Source organism: Equus asinus, chromosome 4, assembly GCF_041296235.1.
Source record: "Equus asinus isolate D_3611 breed Donkey chromosome 4, EquAss-T2T_v2, whole genome shotgun sequence".
NCBI lineage: Eukaryota > Metazoa > Chordata > Mammalia > Perissodactyla > Equidae > Equus > Equus asinus.
Window position 1 is genome coordinate 103,462,345 of NC_091793.1, and position 25,966 is coordinate 103,488,310.

A 25,966-nucleotide genomic window follows, 5' to 3' on the forward strand; every position below is an offset into this window, starting at 1 on the left:
CAGCTAAAACAACCTCGCTTCCTGTGCAGTTTTGATTATTGGGAATTGTCAGCACACCACGAGCAATTTTAACTAGAAAAAACGTATCTTCTTGTAATATTTGATTTGTAAGCAAATGTTGTTTTGATTTTTTATGAATATAGCATTATAACTGAGTAAATTATCTTCCAGTTACATTTGTACAGTAAAAAAATTGACCATTTGACTCTCCAGGCTGTTACTCTACAAAGCATGACTCATTGTGGAAATAAAATGCCTTTTCCTTTTTTGACAATCTCCCTTTCCTAAATTGTTTTTCTAAGTCTTTGTATCTGTCTAAACAGTGAGCTGGCCAAGAAGGACACATTTTCTTGTATAAACTGGAATTAAAATATCCCCTCAGAAACTTCCAAACACAAAAGAAGAGCACTCTAAATACTCACACACAATGTTGCATCATCATTGTGAATCTACTGGGAGACCAGATACTAGTAGCAGGTCCGGTAATGTGGAGGCCAAGAGAGTCTTCGGAGACAGCTAAACCTGAGCTGGACTTCCCTCGAGTGACTTACTAGCTGTCTCAAGTCTCAATATTCCTGGAGCTGATGAGCCTTATTTGCTTCACAGGTAGATGCTGAGCCATAGTACAGCAAAAGACACCTAGCACAGTACACAGGAAAACCTGAATTCCGATTCTGGCAGCACCATTCTTATTTAGCAGATCAGCTGAAGGAAATCACCAATCCCTTGAGAATTATTTGCTCATCTATGAAATGATTTCTAATAGTGGTCATTTTTAGATTTAAGATTCTATGGTTTGAGTCTTCTCTTCTATTTCTTTGTGTAACTGTGATGATTTTTTGTTTATGTTAAACTTATACTCAGAAATTTTCCAAAAAATCACATTCAAGGAAATAATGTGTCCTCTATGACTCTGTATTAAAGAATGGAAGTTTGTGATTGCATTAGTGCCCTGGACATCATGTATTTTGAATTAAATACTTGTAAATTGATACTTGGTAGAAATCACCTTTCTGATGTGTTCTATTCTTCCTCCTCACCCCGTGTAAACATTTTCGTGATACAAGAGCCTATGCCAGATTTCAAGAGGATGGAGAAGAGAGGAGAGGGGAAATTTCCCATCATAGGCAGAGACATTTGGGAGAATGCCTGGTTTAATCTTCAGTGAGTGTTCTCCAGTCTACATGAAAATGCCTAAGTGTATGGAAAGCAGGAGTGCTGGTGGTTTCCTGGGAAGTCTGGGCATCCTTCATAAAGGCCTGTATACTTTGGAGGCTAAAAAAACCCCTGTATGTTAGAGAAATGAACATCTTTTTGTAGCTGATCTTATTTAAATATCTAAATAACATCTGAAATAATTGAATTCAAAACTGGAAAGGGGGATTGATAAATCAGTTTTGAGAATTTGCTAACAAAAATTATGATGATAATAGCTACCATTAATTTGATAGCTTCTATGTGCAAGGTCCAGGCACTTTACATATATTATTTCTAATTCTCATTAAAACCTGGTAAGATAGATATTTTTCCCCTATTTTATAGAAGAGGAACTTGAAGCTCAGAGAAATTCAATAACTTTGACCAAGTTTATAGAGCTTGTAGAAATTAAACCTGGATTTGAACCTGCTTTTTCTGACACTATAGTCCATGGTTTTTCCACTATTCCACCTTGCCTCCTTCCCACAAAATTACAACTATATTTTATGAATAATACCTCCATGGCAGAACTTTAATAATCTAGTTAATGGGATAGATCACCACCTCAACATTTTTCTGCTCATAAAGATTAGTTGTCCTCAAAATAAGACCAAATGCATTTCACTTATTTCTTCACTTCCTCAACTAAGAGCAACTACCTGCTCTGTGCAACATCCTACTATAGCCAGAGTGGGAACATCAAATAGGAAGTGAGCAGAGCCCAGAGGACTGTAACGAAAACTAAACATTATTACACCAGCTATAAAGAATAGGTGACAGTATAGAACTTCATAAAAATGAGCAAACACAAAAGCAAAATACGAATTTCGTGGAAAATGCTTTAGTATGGAGGGTGAAAAGCAGTGTTCTAAGGACAGATAAATTACTAAAATAGATTTGCTAAGACAAACCAAAATACTCACTTTTAATTAAATATTAAAACTATGCTGTGAGACAAGAAAACAGTACTTTGAGAAGAAAATGTTGAGAAATGAAGAGACTACCAAAAACTCAGTAGACAAGACGAAGATGGAAGAGTTAATTGGATGAGTGTTATTTACATAGGAGTAACGTTAGCTACCATCTTTCATCAAAAATCTTTTTATAGTCATGGCTAGTTATTTTCCTTGAAAGCTGATGAAAGAGAAATAGAAAAGCTACAAATCATATTTTTCTAGCTTTTTTATATTTGTGTAGATTGAATTGCAAACACCTTTCCTTCTTTGGAGCATTCTAATGGTGTGTAAAAACTGTTTTTAATTCCTGTGCATAAGACACAAATATCAAATCTAAATATTATATTTAAGAGGTATTAAACAAATATTTTCAAACAAGAACTAAATATTCTTGTATTATTGGGTAGACAAGGAAAACTTGTATAACCAACCACTCTTCTTGACTATCTCGATGCTTTTATTCTGTGAATGCCATTTTTGTAAATATGAATGATTATGAATTATAGCAAATGGAATGATTATTTGCAAAGGAAATAAGTGAGTACTTGGGACTTGGTTTAGAGACACCAGGCATTTCTCTTGCTGCATGCAACTATGGATAGAAAGATTGCTTATTTCAAAATTCAGGAAATGAAATCATACCAAAACCTAGAAATTGATTTTAGAAAGCTGTCAGAACCCAGGGGTGTGGGTAGCAAAAGGCATTCCCTGCATTTTAGGTTACGATGCTCTGACACCTACAAGCATCTGACTTACAGACTTTTTTTTAAAGTGGTGCTTAAAAAAGTGTTGGTATGGAACATAAGTAGATAATGCAAATATGTTACCGACCCCTACCAATAGTTGCAATTATGCAAATTTTAAAACCTTCATCTTTTATAATTAGGTGTAGTGGGCTTATGTAGTTAAGTTCTCCACTGGCTAGCTCAAATTCCCTAATCTGTTGAACAGCTTTCCTCCTAAAAATAATGCACTGCAAATAGACAAAAATATGTATTCTGCAAAGGAATGACAGAATTTCCTTTACGATGAAAAGGAAAGAAATGACATCCTGAATAAGTGATAGCGGTAAATTCCTTGTTTCTCACTTAAAAAATGTGTTTGTATGAAGAGTTGAGATTCTTTGACAATAGTTAAGCATATTGTTGAATTGGTCATAAGAGTATGAAATTTTAATTAATAGACTCAAACTCTCTAGAAATGAACATTTTTTGACTTGAGTGCCAGAAGGGAAGAAGGTTGCCTATAGCAAAGTTTACGTAGAACATAAAATTATTCTTAATAGGTAGACAATTTGCCTTAGTCATTTGCTATTGGACACAAAGAATCTCTTTATCCATACTACTGAGGATATGGAAATTATACCATGATCAGCACATCCCACAACCATAGGAAATCCAAAGTTTTCAGTAGAATTATATGTATATGTTAGATGTATAAATTATGTATACTTGAAACATATATTGAAGTTTACATATAATTATAAATATTTATGTATATACTAAACACACTAAATATTTGTTTCATTATAACAAATAAAGACTCCAGATGCAGGTTGGTATGTGGAAGTTTTTAATTAAGAAGTTATATTGACTTGAATAAGTCAGTATAATAAGACTCATAATAATAAGAGTCCGAGAATTCTACTTTTATTTCAAGGATAGGTCTAGTATCTTGGCCAACTACACTTTAAATAAATTACATATGTTATCTTTATTTTCTAATTTAATACCAGGCTATATCTAAGAACATTAAAGTCATTCAACAGGAGGAAAAGGAAAGTACAAAACTCCAGTTCAAGCTTATTTTCTCTTAAATGAATCAGTCACCAAGACAAGGGAAAATAGGAAAGAAACAGCTACTACAATTTTCTAGGAAAAAAATAGTATTCAATTTAAAGCATCTGAAGACTTATAGGCCATAAGACAATTTTGGATAGTGGCTTTAGAAATAGGATTTGTAGTTTATTGTCCAAATTATCTTCCCCAAGCATTTTATCTACTAGCTCTCCAGGAATTAACAGAAAGAGATATCCATTTTGGCTGGTGATTAAAAATAGTGATCAACTGTTAGTTCAAACAATGAAGGCTTAGATATAATAAAAATACTTGCTAAAGATAGATTTGATCAGTTCCTATTTCAATTATTCTCAAAATAGTGAATTCAAAAAATTTTTCCGTTACAATGTCAGTAATTCGTAGCCATTTAAAAAATAGATGAAGGGGCTGGCCCCGTGGCTGAGTGGTTGAGTTCACATGCTCTGTTACAGTGGCCCAGGGTTTTGCTGGTTCGAATCCTGGGTGCAGACATGGCACCACTCATCAGGCAATGCTGAGGCGGTGTCCCACATGCCACAACTAGAAGGACCCACAACTAAGAATATACAACCATGTACTGGGGGGCTTTCAGGAGAAAAAGGAAAAAAATAAAATCTTTAAAAATAGATGTAAAAAAATAGAAATTGGCCAATACAAATTAATTGTAGTGTTATATTAGAATGTGCGTACCCTGGTCGTGTACCTTTGATTACAATTACCTTCAAACAATGTGTGTTGTTAAGTTCTACCCTTGGATTCAGTACAAAATCCATTTGTTCCCAATACTGCTTTCCATGGCCCCAGTGGATTGACCACATTTTAGTAAAAAAGGAATGTACCAATTTGCAACAAAATGAGCAGAAAAATTGACTAATGGACGAAATTATTTAAAAATATTTATTTGATACCCATTTCAGTACTTCACTACTTTGGAATTAGGGCAAAATTACCCATATTTACTTCTGTAGGTAGTTGAGCACCAAGAAAATTAGTCTGAAAACAAAACAAAACACAAAACAGAAACACTGGATCATCAACACAAGGTGGCACCATGGACCAGTCTCTCAGGAGTAAGAGTTTGTGTTTAAGCATTTTCTCTCTCATCTCTCTGAGACTGAGTCATATATTCACTCCTCTTACTTTTGTGTCTAATTTTTTTCTTACAAATCTGGTAATGAAATGGGGAATGGAGTTTTCTTAATTTAAAGAAAAATGCAAATTTGGATGCCACCAATGGATATTTTTATTTATATACTTAGTTATCACAAATTAAACCTCTAGGTATCCTAACTGTACTGACAATTTATATGTATATTGTTCCTACTTTTCTCCAAGAAGGACACCATGCATGTGTTCTTCTTTTTATCATCTCATGACTGGACGCCGTCTCTGCACTGACATAGCCATGTGCCAGTTCTGATTTGCCTAGAATCTGATTTCTTGCTGTTTTCATCATATACATCATATATACAGTTATAAGGATCATTTTACTGAAAGGCTATTTTCACGTCACCACTATTTCTATAAACTGTTTTCTTTCAATCAAGTATCTTCAGTGACTATCCCGCTATGTATTTGTTTAAATATAAATTCTTAATTGATATTTAATTCCATCCCCATCTTAATTCTAAGACACTGGTGTGAACATACACACACACACAACTACTTTTTCTCATCTCTCCTGCCAGCCAGATAAGTCCCACTATCTATCATCTTAAAATATTATGAAAATTCCTTCACATGTAATCCCTTTTCCAAAGACTTGTGATATCTGCCCCCTTAGAACCATTGTTCATTGGTGTCAATATCTTTAAATTCTTTCACAGGGCTCATCTTCTTGAATAAGTCTAAATCCATGTTCATTAGACTTGAAGAAGTCTAAATCCAGCACATAAGCCTATGTTTTGTGGCACAGTCATAAACACTATTCTTATGTGAAATACTCAGAAAATATTTAGTGATAGACTTATTTACAAAGCATGGTCTACAGTTAGTGGGGCCTGTTTTTCTTTTCTTAAGAATATTATAGCTTTATTGTTTTGTGCTTCCCAATCATTTCAAGCATATGGTATAATGCATTTAGTTATTACTTGACACAAGTTTGGGGAATAAATGTGTAGCCCAGTTCTTCTAATAGCTTAAAAGTGTTAATACTGGCAGATACACACACACATAAACATATACAAACATACGTAGGCAACAACATTTTTTAAATTGTGAAAAGCATGTATACTAATATAAATAAAAGCACACATATTTAATGAAAGCTTCAAGGATAAGTATATTTAAAGGTAGAGTACAAGAGTCAATATTGTCATTTAACATTTATTGAGGTTCTGAATCATGAGCAGTACTCAACAGAATACAGAATTAGATAAAGCTCTAGCGGGGCAAGCTTCCTAGTTTCATTTCTGCTGTTCAAACAATGGGACCGCAGCTAAAGATGATAACTCAACTTCTAAGTGTGAAATATTTAAGATCAATCATACACACAAATTTTATATATCATAAACTGCATAATTATCACGTATAACTACAAAGAGTTTTGGATATAAACTTTTAAGATTATAGATGAAAGTCAATGCACCTTTGCAGTGTTTCTTTTAAAAAATTAATTACAGATATGAATTAAAGCCACATGCTGAAAATGATATCTTAATTTAGCAACATTTTCCACTCTCATGTTCCATGAAACAACTTTATTTAAATGTTTTTTTACGCATCTTCAACATCAGTGTCTTCGTAATCAATTGAGTTGGATCTTTGTCATTTGGAAAGATGTTCTAGAAAGCTTTATTCTCTCATTCAGATAGTTTGTTTGATACAGAAAGTTTCTGACTCAATATATAATGCTCTCATTGGAACTTTTATCCTAAGTTGTAAGTTCCTACTTGTATAACTTTAGGAAAGTTTCAGATTTTTGTTGTAGCTGTTGTTATTTTTGTCTGTTTATTTAGTAATGGATTTTTATAGTATGTGATCTCTGTAATCAGTCACCGTCTTGCTTTATAAAGTGATTTATATGTTTTACGTAAATGGCATCTAATGCGATTGGGAAGTTTTAGTCCCAAGGATGGTAGGTAAATGTGTTTGACCCCTTAAAGAAAAAGTATAGAGATTGCAAGTAACCTCTATAATCATCCCAAGCTACTAACGCTGATGATGGTTATTTCTAACTAATTTGCCTTCTCCAAACAAACTTCAGAAGAACTCAATTATACAGTATATTCTCTTTCCTAAGGGAAAATTTGGGGGAAAAACTCTTTGTATTTGGACACATGTGATCTTATTTCTCAATTGTGTTCAGGGAATACATTCCAAAACAGATAGCGTGCAACTTACGCTGGCTGAAACTAGACTTCAGTTTAATACTATATGCATATACTATTCTTTTGCAACAACCTGAAAATAGGTGGGGTGATCCATGCAGACAAAGAAGTGGCTACTCGTTGAGCTGTTACACAGGCATTGAAGCATAGTGATTCTGTGCGCTTACTCTGGAATCAGCCTGTCTGGGTTTGAATATCACCTCCACCATTAACTGCTGTGTGATCTTGGGCAAATTGTTACCTGTTCTGTGCATCAGTAGCAGTATCAATGCCTACCTGATAGAGTTACTTAGAAGATTATGTAAGTTGATACTGTAAAGTACTTAGCGGCTAGTGTCTGGTTATAGTGAATGCTGCAAAAGTGTGTGTTAAAAACAAAAAACTAACAAATTAAACAGGCATCACAATCACCTCTTCTGTTTGCACATACTTTTGTCTTTTTTTCTTTCTTTGTAAATTCTGGATGGTAGAAAAGGTGTCTATCTTGGGGGCTTTTAGAGAGTGGGCCTCTTTACTCTCACAGGCTCTGTATTGAATCTGTCGATTGTAGGTCTTGCCCTCTTTTCACGTCTTAATTTCTAAAACTTTCACTTTTTTCAGTCACGTGGCCATTTTTCTAATGTGGCTTTATGTTGACTTTGGTGTTCGGATATTTTACCTTTTCCTGTTTCTACATTTAATTCTAAGTTTTAAGTTTCTTACTTTACATTCTAACATGCAATTTTATTGAAAAAAGCAGATCACGTGGGCACCTTTTTTACTCTGGAAAATTTAGTAAATATTAAATTTAAATGTTTTAAAATTGAATTAAAGCATAATTCTGATTCTGTTCAACTTAAATAATCATTGACAAAATAATTTTAAATTCTGCTTAAACTTAAATTCATTTTAATGGAATTTTTAAATATGAAAAAGATAATTTCACCTTTCAGGCTGAAGCTAAATTTTAAACATTTTCTAAAAATATAATTTATTGCAGCGTGAAATTCCTACTGAGAATCTTCCATGCTCTGGCACATTCTAAAATTCATCAAATTTATTTTCCAAATAGTTGAAATGGTAGAACAGGTTTGAGCTGAAAAGAAAAAAAATCTCGGAGCTATAAAAGTGGTTCAAAACACTCTTGTTAAAATAAATTTAGCATATGGACAATGAATAATGTTTCTTCTCTTGATATAACAAAAACATGAAGGTTTTTTTTGTCTGTATTATAATCATCGCTCTCCTATTTAAGCAAACAACTAATCAGGACAATATGTACTTCAGACACTCAGATAAATAAAATCACCTTTGGTTAGTTCCATTATGATCTAACATCCTTACTAACAAGCTTCTCCAAAGCACTCCATAATAACTCTCCATCTCTATTTCTTAGTTGATCCTTTGTTCAGAGTGTTGTCTGGATTCCACAGATTTTAAAAAACAATGGTACTTTTGGCTTATTATCTGCCAACAAACACGCCTGTCAGACAACTAGGCAAACCAGTGACATTCTCCTCTGACACGCTTAGATTGAAATTGTTTGATATGGTTTATAACAAAGCCACTAAATATTCAATGTTGGATTATAGCTGTAAATGGGCTATTAAAGTGACAGGAACATTGAATAAAGAAAACCAACAGATTAATGATATGCAATCTTCCAGTTCTTTTCCAAGCAACTCAAAGTGTTAACTTTGTCTATTACTTAGATGCTAAGAACTTTCTTTTATTCCACCCTTGGTTACAGGGTAAGTAGCCAGACTCCTAGAGGAAGAGGGTTCCATCAGGACAACCAACTGTTCTTCACCTGAGCTCAATTGGCCTTCTGACGGTGCAGAGCCACTAAGGTGGCCCATACCACGTGAACTTCTTTAAGGGAGCTAGAATGGCAGCAATGTTTCCTGAGTCCACAGTAATGCAGCTGACTGGCGGCCTTTACTACTTTGCCCTCTCTTTCTAGTCCCTGTCCTTAGAAGAGTCAATTTACCCACAGGGATGGATAGATATCTAGCTAACAACTGTTCTTGCATCTAACTCAGTCATAATTAAACCCTTAATGGCAATCATGAAAATCTCCTTTCACTGGTTACATAATTGCAGACACAGAGAATAAAAGCTTAACTATAATTGCAGGCCTTGTTGCCAGCTGAATATTGAAATGTGTTAGTATTGTGATTACTTAATGTCCCAATGTGGCTTGTGGCCAATTCTTAAAGCTTAAAGCAGACTCTAGAAAACTATGACAAAAAAGCATAAACAAAGCTTAATTCTCTAATAGCATCTTAATTCTGCTTACATTGAGAATATATAAGCTTCATTATTCTGAACGTAAGCCATGGCATAGGGTAGATCCCTATAGAAACTAATTTTGAACTGAAGATAATGTTATAAAGGTCACCCATCTGGAAATAAAAATATCTGATTATATATCCTGGCTCTTGCCTTTGCCAAGTAACTTTTATCGTAGTCCATCTGATTGCCTGTTAAGGGTGTATCAATCAACTATTTCTGCTTAAGAAAACATCCCACCACCCAGTGGCCTAAAACAGCCATCGCTTATTCTTGTCCGTGCATCTGCCAGTTGGCTCAGGTTTGGATGATCCAGGCTAGGCTCAGCTGGGCTTGGATAGTCTTGGCTCCAAGATGGAAGTTGGGTCAAACTCCTCCCCAAACGTCTCTCATCCTTCTTGGAGTGGTGCATTTCCTGGAGCATGCTTTTCTCACGGAGATGGCAGAAGTACAATGGCAAGCCCAACCACACTAGTATATTTCAAGCCTTTGCTTACTTCACATCTACTAAAATCCATTGCCAAAGTAAGTCATGTGGTGGATCCCAAAGTCAAGGGGTAAAGAAATACACTCTATCTCTAATTGGAGGAACTATGGTCCTTGAGAGTACTGGCTAAGCGAAATAAATCAAACAAAGAAAGCCAAATACCATAGGATTTCACTCATATGTACAAGATAAAAACAATAACAGCAACAAACAAACATATAGATATAGAGATTAGATTGATGGTTAACAGAGGGAAAGGGGAGAGAAGGGAGGGCAAAAGGAGTAAAATGACATGTGTGTATGGTGATAGATATAATTACTCTTTGGGTGGAAAACACGATGTAGTCTACACAGAAATCAAAATATAATGATGTACACCTGAAATTTATATAATGTCATAAACCAATGTTACCATAATAAAAAATAAAATAAAGAAAAAAGAAATTTTAACTCAGGGATGGGCAAAGAATTAGAATCAGTAACTGTCTACCAAGAGGACTAGGTCAGTGGTTTTCAAGTTATGTCCATGTAGCCCACGAGTTTTTTAAACAAGCCTCCTCTGGAGACAGAGTTACCAGATTTCTACCCAACCATAATCCAGAGAATGTATGTGTTCATCTCTCTTTTTTTTTTAAACGTTTTATTAAGATTATGATAGTCTACAACCTTGTGAAATTTCAGTTGTACATTATTGTTAGTCATGTTGTAGGTGCACCACTTCACCCTTTGTGCTCTCCTCCCACCCCCCACCTTTCCCCTGGTAGCCACCAATCAGTTCTCTTTGTCTCTGTGTTTAACATCCACCTATGAGTGGTGTCATACAGAGTTCATCTTTATCTATCTGGCTTATTTCACTTAACATAATACCTTCAAGGTCCATCCATGTTGTTGTGAGTGGGACGATTTTATCTTTTTTTATGGCTGAGTAGTGCTCCAATGTATATATATACCATATCTTCTTTATCCAATCATCAGTTGATGGGCATTTAGGTTGCTTCCACATCTTGGCTAGTGTAAATAATGCTGTGATGAACATAGGGGTGCATGGGACTTTTGGAATTGCTGATTTCAAGTTCTTTGGATAGATACCCAGTAGTGGGATGGCTGGGTCATAAGGTATTTCTATTTTTAATTTTTTGAGAAGTCTCCATACTGTTTCATAGTGGCTGTACTAGTTTGCATTCCCACCAACAGTGCATGAGAGTTCCTTTTTCTCCACAACCTCTCCAACATTTGTCACTTTTTGTTTTGGTTATTTTTGCCATTCTAACAGGTGTAAGGTGATATCTTAGTGTAGTTTTGATTTGCATTTCCCTGATGATTAGTGATGATGAGCATCTTTTCATGTGTCTATTGGCCATCCGTATATCTTCTTTGGAGAAATGCCTGTTCATGTCCCCTGCCCATTTTTTGATAGGGTTGTTTGATTTTTTGTTGTTGAGCTGTGTGAGTTCTTTATATATTATGGAGATTAACCCTTTGTCGGATAAATAACTTGTAAATATTTTTTCCCAACTAGTGGGTTGCTTTTTGTTTCAATCCTGTTTTCCCTTGCCTTGAAGAAGCTCTTTAGTCTGAGGAAGTCTCATTTGTTTATTCTTTCTATTGGTGTTTATCTCTTTTATAGTTAATTCTCGATTTTCTATAGACTGATTATCTATTTGTCAGGTTCACTGTGCTAAAACTAATAAATTCACTCTCTTAAAAATTACAAATGCTTCAGCATCTATATGTAAGAATTCATGCATTGCATGGAACTATAGAATAACCAATAACTGCCATGTGGTGTCTATAGCAACATACAACCACCTCTTCCTCTGACCAAATATGTAGGTAGTTCCAAGGATTAGTACCACCTCCTTTTGCCGATAGCTCACTTTGAGAATGGAGCAGAGGGCGTGGCACAGGGGTCGTGGCAAGCAAATGAGAGTTTGAGTGTTTCCAGATTCCAGCACTGTGATACTTGAACTATTAAATGTAGAAGGAAGTTATAGAAAAGTGGACATGGAACTGTATCATTGCCGCACTCTTTTCTGTTCTAATATTACATTCAAAGTGAATTGAGTAAAGAAACAGTGATAGTAACAGGCAAGTTTTTAACAAACTACATTTTTATCCTTTTTTGTCGGGTAATTTGCAGGCTTACGGCAGAGCTGCAGGGTTCCTCTTCTTCCTGGGAATACATCTAGAATACATTCCCCAGAGTCTATTGCAGTTGGTGCAGCGGCTTGATGGGTTTCTGGCCAATGGATTGTGAGCAGAGGTGATGTGTATCACCTTTTAGACCAAGGCAATTAAAAATACGTGCACTTTCCACCCACTTTCTCTTTCCCAATCCAGCTGCTTAATGCAGAAGAAGACGAAGTCCTAGAAAATGGTTGCGCTGCATAAGGACAAAAGCCTATTTCTGTGAAGTAGAGCTCCACTGCCAACCATACTGGATTTTGATGCTTGAAAAATAAATATTTATTAATTTAAGATACTAAGAATTTGGGGTTGTTTGTTATAGCCATTAACATATGCTTACCAAAAAATGAACTGATATCAAGAGGGGTGATGTTAATGCAAAGTATCCAAAAATGCTCAGCAATAGGCTTAGTGAGCAGGCCACGTCTAATGCAAAACCAATCAATATTAGAGGCCGGTAGGCTGGAAGGCCTCAATATCCTTTGGTAAGATATTTGATAAAACTGCTGACACGATGCTTTGGAAGGCAGACCTTGTGCCATCAAGCAGGCAGCTCTCGGAAAATTGTTTGGAAAGAAACACTGTGTGTTTTAGATAACTATTGGTGACTTTGGCAAAATATTAAAATGAAATAGATGAGCTATAGAAATAATTGGTTGGTTTACAAACAGAAATGAAACTGAGCTGAGAAGATCAGAAGTTCTAGAATTTGCTTCTAGATGTCAAACAGCAAGAGAGAGCATGGGAAAAGATCGAGCAGTGAAAACTGAGAAATCTCCGTTGAGGACAGAAACTCAGCAATGGCAAAGATGAGGGTTTTGTTTTAGTTTGCCCAAGTTAGCACCATTAAGTTGAGGCAGAGGGGAAAAGAAGTAAGAAATTAAGAACTGTCCAGGAAGGAATATAGTTACTGGCATGTGGATTTGATTAGAAGCAAATGTGTCTTATGTCCACTACATTTTTGTCAAATCTCAAAAACACTATGATCCCAGGCTAAAGAGAACCTTTGATTGCTGAAGCTGTAAAACAAATTTTGGGCCCCGAAGCTTACTTCATTAGAAACAGTCTGCGAAAACTGCACAGCTTCCAAGGAAACACTCAAATGCCCACCTCAGATGTGGTCGTGGAGAATAACTGACAGAGAATAAGCTCCCAGAGGTCAGAGATAAGTGACACCAAAAATAACAGTGACACCAAAAATTAATTTCTCAACTGCCAGGGTAGGCGACATTCAGCATGCCTGCCCACTGGGTATGGAAAGAGAGGAAACTTGCCTGTTTATATCATAGGTCCCCAGAAAACGAGAAGCCACAATTGGACTGATGGGAATACTTTCTCTCATGTGGATGGTCCAGGCTTAGCTCTCGATGCAAAAATTAAATTGAATGTTCTCTCCTGTGGAGGGGGTTGTAGGTGTTCTATATGTTGAGGAAAAGAGATGATTAATATTTCATGGCTAGAAAGGCTGACTGTCGCAGAGGTTGCTAGTTCTCATAACTAAATGTGTTCTCTTCTTCCTGGGCACATCACTAGACTAGATTTCCCAGATTCCCATGCAGTTATGGAGAACCACACAACTGAGGCCAAAGAAAGGAAGGAAATGTGATGTATCATTCCCAGGCTTAGGTGATTAAGAGTGAATGTGCCTTCTCTCTCATCTCTTTTCTCATCCACACCATTAAATGCAGAGAAAAATGAGGCCCTAGGAGGTGGTGGATCCACAGGAGGTAAGGCTCTTTAGACTGTCAATGACAGCACAGAGCAAATCCACATTAAATGATAACACAGGAGAGTAACAAATTTTTGTTGTAAGACACTGAGAATCTAGTTTGTTTTGTTACAGCAACTTGCACATCTTGTTGTAGTGTTTATAAACCATTATTTTAAAATTATTTTCATATTTTAGGTTAATATCATAAAATTGTGAATGTGCTTCAAATATAGGATTTCATTTTGACCAAGTTGTTTTGCATTAAATCTATTTTGTAACATATTACTAGTTATTTTTATTTTATAAGTTTACTTTGGTTTTTTTGGTTATTTATGATTTCTTTCCCATCAGGTTAATTTTTGCATACTGGAATTCTATGTAAGACAGGATAGGAATAGTGGGGTTATGTTACTAAAACCAAACTAATTGAATCTGGGATTCTAATTTTATGTGAATAGTGCACAGTGGCATTCCACTTGTAATTAGGTAATCTATTTATATGGCAAGCATAATTTTTTAATGCGTAATAATTTCTATCCATTTCTGTGAAATATATCTTTACCTAGAAAAGCAGTGCTGAAATTGGAGGAAGAGTGGTTGTTAAACTAAGATGGTATTACTAAGTATCCTGTGGGCACACAACAATTATTTTTAATAACGTCAGATGTTCATTGCATTCACAATTTGGAATGGAACTCATTGACCATTCTAATACCTTATCTAGTACAACCTCTTCATTATTCAAATAAAGAAACTGAGCCATACAGCAGTGAATTAATTTTTCTAGGTTCACAAAGGTAGAATATCAAAAGCCAGGCCTAGCAACCAGATCTCCCAATGCCTAACCCCTTGTTCTTTCCAATACAGCACACTTCAATCCATTATACATTATACTTCTGAGAAACAAATTTTGGCTTTTGTGAGTCATGATGTCTATTAAAAGATAATATTATAATTTTCTTCTAAAATTAATGTATATTTTTAATGAAAATTCAATAAAACTTCCAAAGGGACGATTTTAGAATCAAATATATTTGTTAGAAAAATTAAATAGACGTTAATAGTTAGGAAAATGAAAAAAAAAGGCTAATGATAAGGTATTTGCCATACAAGATTTTAAACTTTACTATCAAAATTACACACAATGACGTGATGATAATATTAGAATAAACATCAGGTCAATAAGGTAGAATAATACAGTCCGGAAAGAGACTCTGCAAATGAGTTTATATATTGTGAGAGAGGCAGTATAAAACAGATGAAATAAAATGTGTGACTGTCATCCACTGTTCATAAGTCTGACCAAGATCCAGGTGCTCCTTTTCCAGGTGATAGACTACATTGACGGGGGAGAGAACAGCCTCCGCAGACCCTCACATTCAAAGCATTCTTGGTTTAGAAGTAGTGCAGGCTACGATTCTGTTAGAGGCTAGACAAGACGTTAGTTTCACTGAACTGAAAAGTCGAGAATTTGATGAGATATTACCACAGACTCATCATTTCTGCTGTGGTAGAGGTTAACATAACAAGGGCAGAATACCTCCTCCCCCACCTCCGAAAACTTGTTAAGGGATAAAGGACAATAAACTGTTTACTATTCCCTGTATGGGTGTTCAGAAAATTCTCTCTCACAATGAGTACAGTAGCACAGAGAGGAGTCATCCCGAATCTGTATTAGTCCTAAGAAAAGTGGATATGCTAAGCATATAAGGAATGAAGAAATCGCAGAAATATCAATGGCTTCTAGAACATAATCATCCATTTTCTATTTACTAAAATTTGTAAAAGCAATTTGGAAAAATATTTACCAATATTTCATTTAATATACAAAATAAAGTGTTAATATAAAAAAAATAAAATTTATAAGAAAAATATAAAGCTCAATAGGGGAGTGGAGAAAGGACGTGAACAAGAAATTCACAAATGAGTACATATGAAGGTTGTAATATGTTATAGTAGAGAATGTACATTTTTACAGGATTTATAATAAAATATTTAAAATATGTACTGTAAGTTTTTAAAAGGTTGAAACATTTGACCCATTAATCCCATTTTTGAAATCTATTCCAAAGCAAACATTTTTAAAGAAAAAAGAGAGTAACACACATCACAGTATTGTTGGTAAAACTAAAGCTATACACTGATTCAGATTTAAATCAACCTGAATTAACCAATGGAGAAATGTTAAGTAAATTGCAATAGCATATCATGTAACTTTTAAAATGAGGATTGGAAAGAGTTTTTATTAATCTTTACTTGGTTGAGTAGCACGGGAAGTATGAAAATATTGACAAAATAGTAACACAGGTAAAAGGTGGAAAAATTACATATCAATATCTCAATTCTGTAGAAGGATATATGTATAAAAAAGACTGGAAGAAAATATCTGCCCGATATAAAAGAATCAATATTTCTAAACATACTAATTATGAGTGGGTGGTAAGTTCTTTGTTATGCTTCTCCAAATTTTCAAAATGTGCATTTATTACTTCAACAATCAGATAATTTTAATATTCTTGCCTCCACCCACAAACTCCACACATAAATATTATCAGAATTAAAAGCTACTCAGCCAAATAAAGTTTGCATGTAACTATATTCTACTGACCATTCTACTTTTAGAGTTATTAAGGAGATACCACAAAATTTTACAACTGATTTTCCACTTTCATGTTCCTAAAAATCTTCTGTAGATTAAACCAACAGTTGCCTTTATAATTGAAATTATTTCCTCATTCTTCTTTTCAAGTTGAACTTCCATTAAAATAGTATTAATTACTGTTCCCCTTACTGAAATATAAAATTTGAATATTTTTCTTGGTGTGTCAAACTGTGCATCTCAGAAGACTCAATATTTTAACATCCTGTGGGAAATGTTTGAATCCATTTAGCCATGTACCAGGTATGAAAGATGAGTTTATCCAGTTCCTATTGGTCCCTTAAATTTTCATCACATTGTTTCAAAGAGATTAAGACAACTACATCCGCATCTTATTGCTCTTCCAATTTCCTCTGGTTTGAAAGTTTATGTGCAAAATTTCCAAACCGCAGTGACAACCCACAAAGGAGCTCTTCTTCTACTACAGACAACCAGTAGTCTGGCAAGTGGGAAGAGACAGAAGGAAATTTTTCAGACTGGCATTTACAGAACATTTAATAACCAGTACACCTTTAGTATTATTTCTAAGACCTCTTGCATGACATTGCAAAGAATAAGAACTCCAAAGTTTAGAATAATTCACAGCTAAGTACAATCTCAAGGCCAGCTATCTTTGATAAAATGTAATGTGGTTATTAAGATCATTTATATAAATTAAAGTTTTAAAAGGTGCATGCCGTAGAAAAAATAATTTGGTGAGATATTATCTGTTGCTCTGATGGAATGAAAAGGTGTTTTCTCTTGCTAGGTTAAACAGAGTAATATTTGTTCTTAATTGCAAAATTTCACAGAGCTTTTAATAAGCTAATGTACGTCCTAAATCTGTCCCAAACTTAACACATTATCCTCATCCTAAAAGCTCACTTTTATGAATTGCCTAATAAGTGTCTCTCAGAAAACAGGTGCAAAATATCCTGACTATTCTTTTCCTACCACCTTTAATGTAAATTTTTTTTTTTTGCCGAATCTATAACTTTTCTCAACAATATGATTGCAAGTCATCTAAACTAGACACCATCTACTCTCCCCACCAAAAATGACTATAAATATTGTGCTGGTTTTTCTGTCTCCTAAGAATAGCCATACACTCCAGCCGTGGTTTATTGAGAAGATAAACTTGGAAAAGTGGAAGAACAAAAGAGATGCCTGACTTGGTTCGTGGAAATGGCAACAACTTTCAGAATGCACCCACAACCACCCAGCCAGCCTCTGGGGAGAAATGGATAATCTTTTAGGGTAAACACAGCTCTACAGAACCAAGCTGTCCCCTGAGCACATGTTATCCTCTTCTCCTTGCTTAAGCGTTCCACACGATGCCAACTCAGTCATTCTCTCTCTCTCTATCCACAGCGCCTGCTGTCACTTGCAGGCTGACCCTCATTATTCTCCTCTCTATTGAGGCGTTTTCTTAACCCTGAGTCCTACATCCCCATAGTTTCTGCTTACTGCTTCCTTTCTGTGCATCTCTCAGCAACTTTACCCCCCTATTGTCTTCAGCCTTTCTTTGAATGTCCCATTCAAACTTCACAAAAGAGGGGAAAATCTGATTGGGTCTGTCAGTCTCATCCATTTTAAGGCAACCCAGTTGGTAAAAGTGCTCTCGCCAGGACAACGTACACTCTACTGGCCAGACTCTGTATGGGTGCCTTTGTGTCCAGCACACACTCTGGGACCAATTGTACATGGCTAGAGTGGTGACGTCACCTGAATAAGGAACCCCTCTGAGGGAATGCAGGAGTAGCAGGCACCTTGGAATCCCCAAGGAAACCGTGAAACTGACAGATGGCTTAGGATGCCCCCTTTTAGTATTATTTACATCTTCTTTTGCACTGCATTTAGTACGTCCTTAACAATTTTACATTTTTCATTTGTATATCCTTATGAGAACTCCAAAATTGTCCCTGCTTAAATTTGTATAGAGTACTGATAAATGCCTAAGGGAGGAATAAGCACAGTATATGGAATCCTCATGGAAACCTCAGCGGAAAATGGAAAACTAATTTACACATCTGCTGTAAAAGAAATTACAGGTGTTTCTGAGGAAGATCCAGTTTAGCACACAAATGTGAGCCACAAAACTGGATGATCAACCAGGTGCTTGAAATAATTTATTGATTAGATATTCTTCTTAAAAACCTAGGAAGTCTTATACTTCCTTTAGTATTTATGCTGCTATGAATTGGAGATGTAGAAAGCCAGGTCTGGGGCTCATGCAGATCGTTTCTTTCCTTAATCCTTGCAGAAGAGTAGACCAGAGATGTTGAGTCTGAGAAGATGCATTACCCTCCAATGCAGGACGTCAATAAGGCATATGCACTGAAATGGGTTGGAAACCATCTACAGCCAAGAAAATGACAAGCAGGCAATGTAAAGAGCCTTGTGCTCTGTCATCAATAGTTTGAATGCTCGAGAGAGGTCAAGACCCATAAGATTAGCCCCTTCTTCTGTCACACAAAAATTGAAAGGCTGGTTTAAACTGTGCTTTTATAATAGCTCTATAAAGTAAGGTCATTCTTCCATGTATGCCAATAAGAACATTCACATCTGCAGCAATTTGTGCTATGGTAAGCCATAAAAGCAAAAGAAAGACCACTTGGTCATATATATTCTCAGGGAAACTGAGTGCCCAGAATCAATGAAACAGGAAAGTCACTGAGTGAGCAAGAACACATCTTGAAAAAGTGGCCATGGCATTGGAATCATGTTAATTGAGTTACTTCTCTGGCTCAATTTGTACCGTAGGTAGTAACATTTCCTCTCCAGTGCTAGTGATCGATAAGGTGACTGACAGTGGTGAGCAAAAGGAGTGCTTCTCTTCTAGTGGTATCAGACAGGCATCTGTGGTGTTGGTGCTTACAGGCTCCATTTCTTGAAGCCTGGCATTTCCACACAGTCTCTGCCCCGAACGTCTGTGCCCTATATGGACCCTGATGTGAACTTAAAAATGTAAAGATTCCCGCCAGTCTACCATCTTCATCAACCTAGATCAAATCAATGGATAATGCAAAATAAACGTTCATGCAACTCTAAGTATCTATAACTCCAAATGCAATTACCCTAGTCATATAGATTTTGGAATTTATTTATACATCAAACAATGCAGGATTGTGCTTGGATATTTCCCAAAATATTTAATGCTTCTCAATATCAGGCTTATTTGAAATTAGACTATCTTTATGACAAATTTGACAGATTTTCAGTGCCTAAAATAACTAGCATATTTTCAGATGCCAAGATTTCTTACACATAAACCTAGAAAGGAAATATACTAAATATTCTTTCAAGAGCTCAGAAGGAGTTTTTCACAAATTTGCTTAAGACATAAAGAGTCTTTGATAATAACTCTAACTTAAGATGACTTATTTGAAATGGCTTCCACACGAGCAATATCTGAGAGACATTTTAGGAGCCCAATAAGTTATTATTCTCATTACATTTGGTGATAATTGGAGTGGAGTTTGTAAAGGAAGCAAAAAGATGACATTTTCGAATTGTTTTCTAGATGACTCTTTATAAAGTGAGTTAGCAGCTTTAGCATAATTCGAGCTCAACAGGTATGAAGGGCACAAAACAATCCAAAACAAGCAGCATTGTTCCCTGGAATAACAGTCTTTTAAGAAAGTCAAAGCAGTTCTGAATGAATCGTAAAGAAAAAAAAAAATCCTTCCAGTGATCAGAACACAGAGGGTTGTGGTTCACTGGCTCTGTCTCAAAGGACTCAGGAAACTGGGAGGGGCAAGCACTTTCCACACTCCACAGGCCACACGGAAGCTTGGCGGATGAAGAAAAATCCCCAGGGCTGGTGACTGGTCAATTACAAATTGTAATTCAACTGTCTTTACAGTTGCCAGAGAAACCAGCTTGGGAACTGTGGTACCTTTTGAGACAGGGCTAAAGAATGGCCATGGCTGGTTAGAATACTGAGCTGAGAACAGTTTGCTCCATGTGCTGAGCAGCACAATAAAGGCAATTCCTTGGACTTACCAACTCTTTATTAGTAAAAAAAGGGGCCAAAAACATATGGCTATATTAACATATCACAGCTCCGTAGTCCAGAACTAACTGCGTCCGGTGTTAAACTGAAAAACTGATATTTCAGAGACATGAATCTGACACGTTTCAAGGATATGACATCTATTGAGAACAAAAATGTGAAAGCGAAACAATTCCATATAGCAGGTAAACACCTTGACACATATGAAGACTTTCAATCATGTCAAACTGTTTTAAAAATGTCCACTTTGCCATCCTTCTCCAGATACTTAACATTTCCTAACACAAGAATAGAATAAAAACAGGAGAGAAATCAATACTCAACACATCCAAACTGTTCAAGCCTGCCATTGCAATCAAACTTTCTTCTTTTTCTCTGCAAAGAGCTCGGAGGTAGTTTCTCAGTTCAAGGATGAAACATTCTCACAGCTCCTTCTCTAAATACAAATATAGATAACAGAAACATTAATTTCCTGAGAATTTAGCTGAAGAATAGTTTCTTGTTGTGTTCTCAGCAATGTTTTTTTTCTGGCTAGATTGAATGATTCTTTTATAAATGACCTTGTCAATAAAGCCTCTAATAATTGGCAACTTTTTAATACTTAGTAATTGGGAGAGAAGGCCTTTCTCATGAATTAGTGAGAAATAACTTAATGTACACTTTTTAAAAAGGATTATTTTCCTTGAACTCTAATACTCACGAAAGCTCTTAAATTAGCAGCCCTGGAGGCTGGAAACTTCCATTTAGCCATAAAACCTGTAGAGCAGGAAAAGCTTTCGTAGAAGCCCTGGAAATGCCAATGAAGAGACTGTAATCTCCAAGCCCAACTGATGTAGGCAGGAGGGTTTTAACAGATCCATTTTGGGCAATAAGTTGGAGTTTGGACAGGGAAATATCTGCCCAGAGTAAGGGCCGTCCATTAACTCATTTCCAAGAGACTATCTAATTAGCGTCTGGTACCAAGTAATCTTCTGAATAGACTGGGGTCCCCCTCCTCCAACCTGCTTCCCAAGTCACTGATGTTTTCCACCTTCCTGCCTCTCCTGCACTTTCAAATGATTTCATTAAAATCAAGCTGGGTTCTTTTTCTCTCTTTGATGATCAGTGCTTCTTAGCATAGTATTCCAAGCCTTTATCCTCAGACACACTTGCAGTCATTGGACTGTGCCCTCCCAGAACTCTCATGAATTCGACGGCTGGCTCCAGAAGGCTGGAACTTCTGAAGACGCTACTCATGGTTGGATGCCTGAAACAGTTCATCTTTTGATAAGAATTTCTTAGTATTTATTAATTTCTCATAATGTGATATATGCCAAAAGGGGAGGCTAGACATATTAGCACTTTCATTTTTGATGGAAACAGACACCCCAAGAATTTAATGTCTAAAGATTCAGATTGTCAGATTTTGCTATCAAAGCTTGGGAAATTTTTTCTTTGGTTGATTTAAAATACGTCAGTATTTTTTTCTGAACATTTATTATTCTGAAGAAATGGCTCATGAAATCATATTTTAGCAAACTTATTAATGTAAGGGAAAAACAACTCTTTACATTATTAGCTATATTCAATACCTCTTTGATTCTGCTTCTGGGGTCGTCCATGTCACATAAAACTTGTTGGTCATAAGACATAATACGTATTCTACTACTCATGAAAAATATAATGCAATATGCTTGCTTATTGCCTTCACTGAGTTAAATGTTTGAATGTTTGAATTTTCCTTTCAAATATTCTTCACTGGATACTCTTTTTCCTGTGAGGAAAAAGTATGGAGATTTGTTATTTGATTAAACATTTTCTTTGGATAGTGTCGTCTTCCTCTTTCCCCCTGCAAGTGGTAAGTCTTGTATGCGTATTGCAGGGGGAATGAAGATGATAGTAAATATAAGTAGGATCTAGACAGGGACATTTGGTTTAACAAATATTGAACCACAGCTATTGACAGGGCACACAAATATTAAGATCTAGGATGGTAATCCTCTCTCTGGTTTGACAATTACTAAAGAAAACACAAAGATTTCCCTTTCTTCTCCTATTTTTATTCAGGTTTATATTCTATATTTGAAATCTCAAAATCTTAATTTTCTTATGACAAGAGCATAAGATGCATTCTGGTAAGTGATGGGAAGTACAACTGGAGAAGCAGACAGGACCTAGTGTACTGGGTTAAGGAGTTCATACCACGTGTCATTAGCAGTCGTGAAATGTTGTGCCAAAGAGTTACGTACCCACATTTTCACTTTAAAAGTATAATTTTTGATTCAATGTAGAAGATTGATTAGAATGAGAGGCAACAGGAGGTAGAAGTGCTCCTACTATAGAAGATAATAATCTAGATCCTAAATTGTAGACTGTAACAATTATAGACTAAACTAATCTAAGCAAGAGGTGATGAAGGCCTGAAATAAAGAATAAGGCATGGAGAGAGTTAGAGTGTTTAGAGATATTTGAGAAAAGTCAGCAGACTTGATGACTCAACAGATACACGGTGAGAGTGAAAGGCAGCTGATCTCAGGTTTTGACATGAGTGACTGGGTGGACGAGCATGCCAGGGAATAAGATGAGGGAATCAGCAAGAGGGATGAGTTCGGGAAGACAATAGGCACTGTTATGGAGGTTTCAGTATGAGATACTGATGGGATATCCAGATAATAAATAATAGAACACATTTAATAAAACTTTCCTTCCTCATTAGTGAATGGACATGTTCTTAGGGAGTGCTTTATTGAAATATCTTGCCATAAGAGTTCAATGTTCCTAAGATCTCAACAAATGTGGATTGGATTCGGAAAATCAGTGAAAGCATAAAGGAATGAAGATATTTACTTGGACATCCCACACTGACTGCAATTATTTCTGCATGTCTATATCTCCCACTAGTTGTGAATTTCTTGAGAAGTCATCCTTATTTTTCCAGAATTTAGCAAATGACCAGTGGATAGAAAATATTCAATGAGTGCTTATTTGTTGACAGTATGAATTAATTAGTGAATTACTGAAGGAGTTAAAGAGCCAGATTGTCTGAGAGATTGCTATTTTTGGGGGAAATAGGAGAGGCAATTTAGGGAACACATTGTCTCCTTTCAATCTCTGGGATACTTTATTAGTTTGCTAAGGCTGCCATAACAAAGAACCATAGAATGGGTGACTTAAACACTAGAAATTTATTTTCTTACAATAGAAGTCTGGGATAAAGGCACTGGCAGGGCTAGTTTCTTCTGAGGCCTCTCTCCTTTGCTTGTAGATGATTGTCTTCTCTCTGGGTCTTCACATGGGTCTTCCCTCTGTATGTATCTGCGTCCAAATTTCCTCTTCTCAAAAGGAAACCAGGCGTACTGGATTAAGGCTCATCGTAATGACCTCATTTCAATTCAATTACCTTTTTAAGACCGTATCTCCAAATACAGTCACATTCTGAGGTAGTGGGGGTGGTTAGGACTTCAACATAGGCATTTTGAGAGGACACAGTTCAGCTCTTAACAGGCACTATTTGGAATTCCTAGAATCTATATGGCCTTTCCAGCAATTTAAAGGCATCTTGAGTTTCAGACTCCATCAGACATTATCAAACAACCTGACTTGTAATCACCTTGATGTTTATATCCTTAAAATTCTTTAGTTCCTTGGTGTCTTATCAGTATATCATTCAATTGGAGAATATAAGATAGTTCATTAAGATTAGTATATGGATTTCTAAATAATTTTCCAAGTATGAATTTAAAGTATATAAGATGTGTATTGTGAGGAATATATATTCTAATATTTTGGAGAATTAAAAATATCATGAGAATACTCTGGATTCCTCAAAGAGTCAATATAATTATTAGACTTGTTTTCTGCATTTCAATAGGAAAAAAACTCACATTTTTTAAAACAATAAACATAGAGCAATTAAAAATACTTCTATAACCAGTGTTCTCAAGTTAATGATGAAACGTGACTTTGGAAGCAAGTGTTTATACTGGAGAACTCATGCCTTTCCTTAACAGTGACCACAAGGCAGACATTCCTAGTCACATTGAAGTGTCAGATGCAGAACTACTATACTGATTCTAAGACAAAGGTGAGGCAGGAGGGGAAGAGGAAAATCAGCCTCAGTGTATTTGAAGACAGCAGGAAGCCAAAGGAGGGATATGACAGACTGGGTGAGCCTGCGCCCTTCACTACCCAAACTTTGTATTGTGGACAGTGTTCCACTGCTCAGCAGAAGAAACGTGTGGGGTTTAGGAGAGTTATGAAATTTTATCTCCAATTTCTTAGGTCCCATTTTGGCCTTAGTTGCTAAGAATTCTTCTCTTTTTCCTCAAATGAACCAATGTAAGCTCTTGGAATCCAGAGTTTTTTCTATTAAAGGAAGCATCCTACTATAACTTGTAAATTCCTTATATCTCTACAGTGAAGAGCTCAAACTTATTTTTTCCTTAATATAAATGGCGTTTTTGCATCTAATTTTGCAAATAATGTAAGCTTTGGGAGAAGTATTCTCTTCTCTTATTCTACTTTAACCTGCTCAAATTGGGCCAACCTAAAATTTTTTTTTTCAATCCTTATTTATTTTACATAAACTACACTCCATGTAGCAGCAAGACCCATCTAAAATCAGCATGTAAGTCAGATAGGAGAATATCCATGTAGGGTAACTTATACAAGGAGCCAATTTAAATGCCTCATTTAAATTTCATGGAAATGTTCTTGCTAGTCCAGCAACTGGCTGTGACATTGGTTAGGAGGAGCTTATTTTCTGGCCCCACATTTTCTCTTTCTCTTTGAAACTGTCTAAAATCTAACCTATAGCAATCCTCTATTTAAACAAAACAAAATAAACATGATTTTCAGACTTAGGTAACTCCTTCAAGCCAACACATTTTCCTTTCAAGTTAATTGCCATTTGCTAGAGCAGATCTGGTCTAACGGTCCTCAAGGCAATTTGTAGGCTATTCGACATTGAGGTTCACATTGCTGTTCCCTGTCCATATTCCCTGTCTATTAGGAATTCAGTCTGCTGGGTGAAGGGGCCTAACTGGCAGAAACAAGGTTGGGCATCAAGGGTCTGATCCGAGTTCTAAGAGCATGAATTTATTTCTGTTTATCTTTGACTTTATCTGGCTCTCAAATGTCCAGGTCAATTGAAGAGTTTCATCTAAGTCCCTTCAGCATACAAATCCTATCATTGATTTTATAGCTTAATAATAACTGATGGGGCCGGCCCCATGGCCGAGTGGTTAAGTTCACACTCTCCACTTCGACGGCCCAGGGTTTCACCAGTTCGGATCCTGGGCGCAGACATGGCACCACTCATCAGGCCACATTGAGGCGGTGTCCCACATGCCATAACTAGGAGGACCCACAACTAAAATA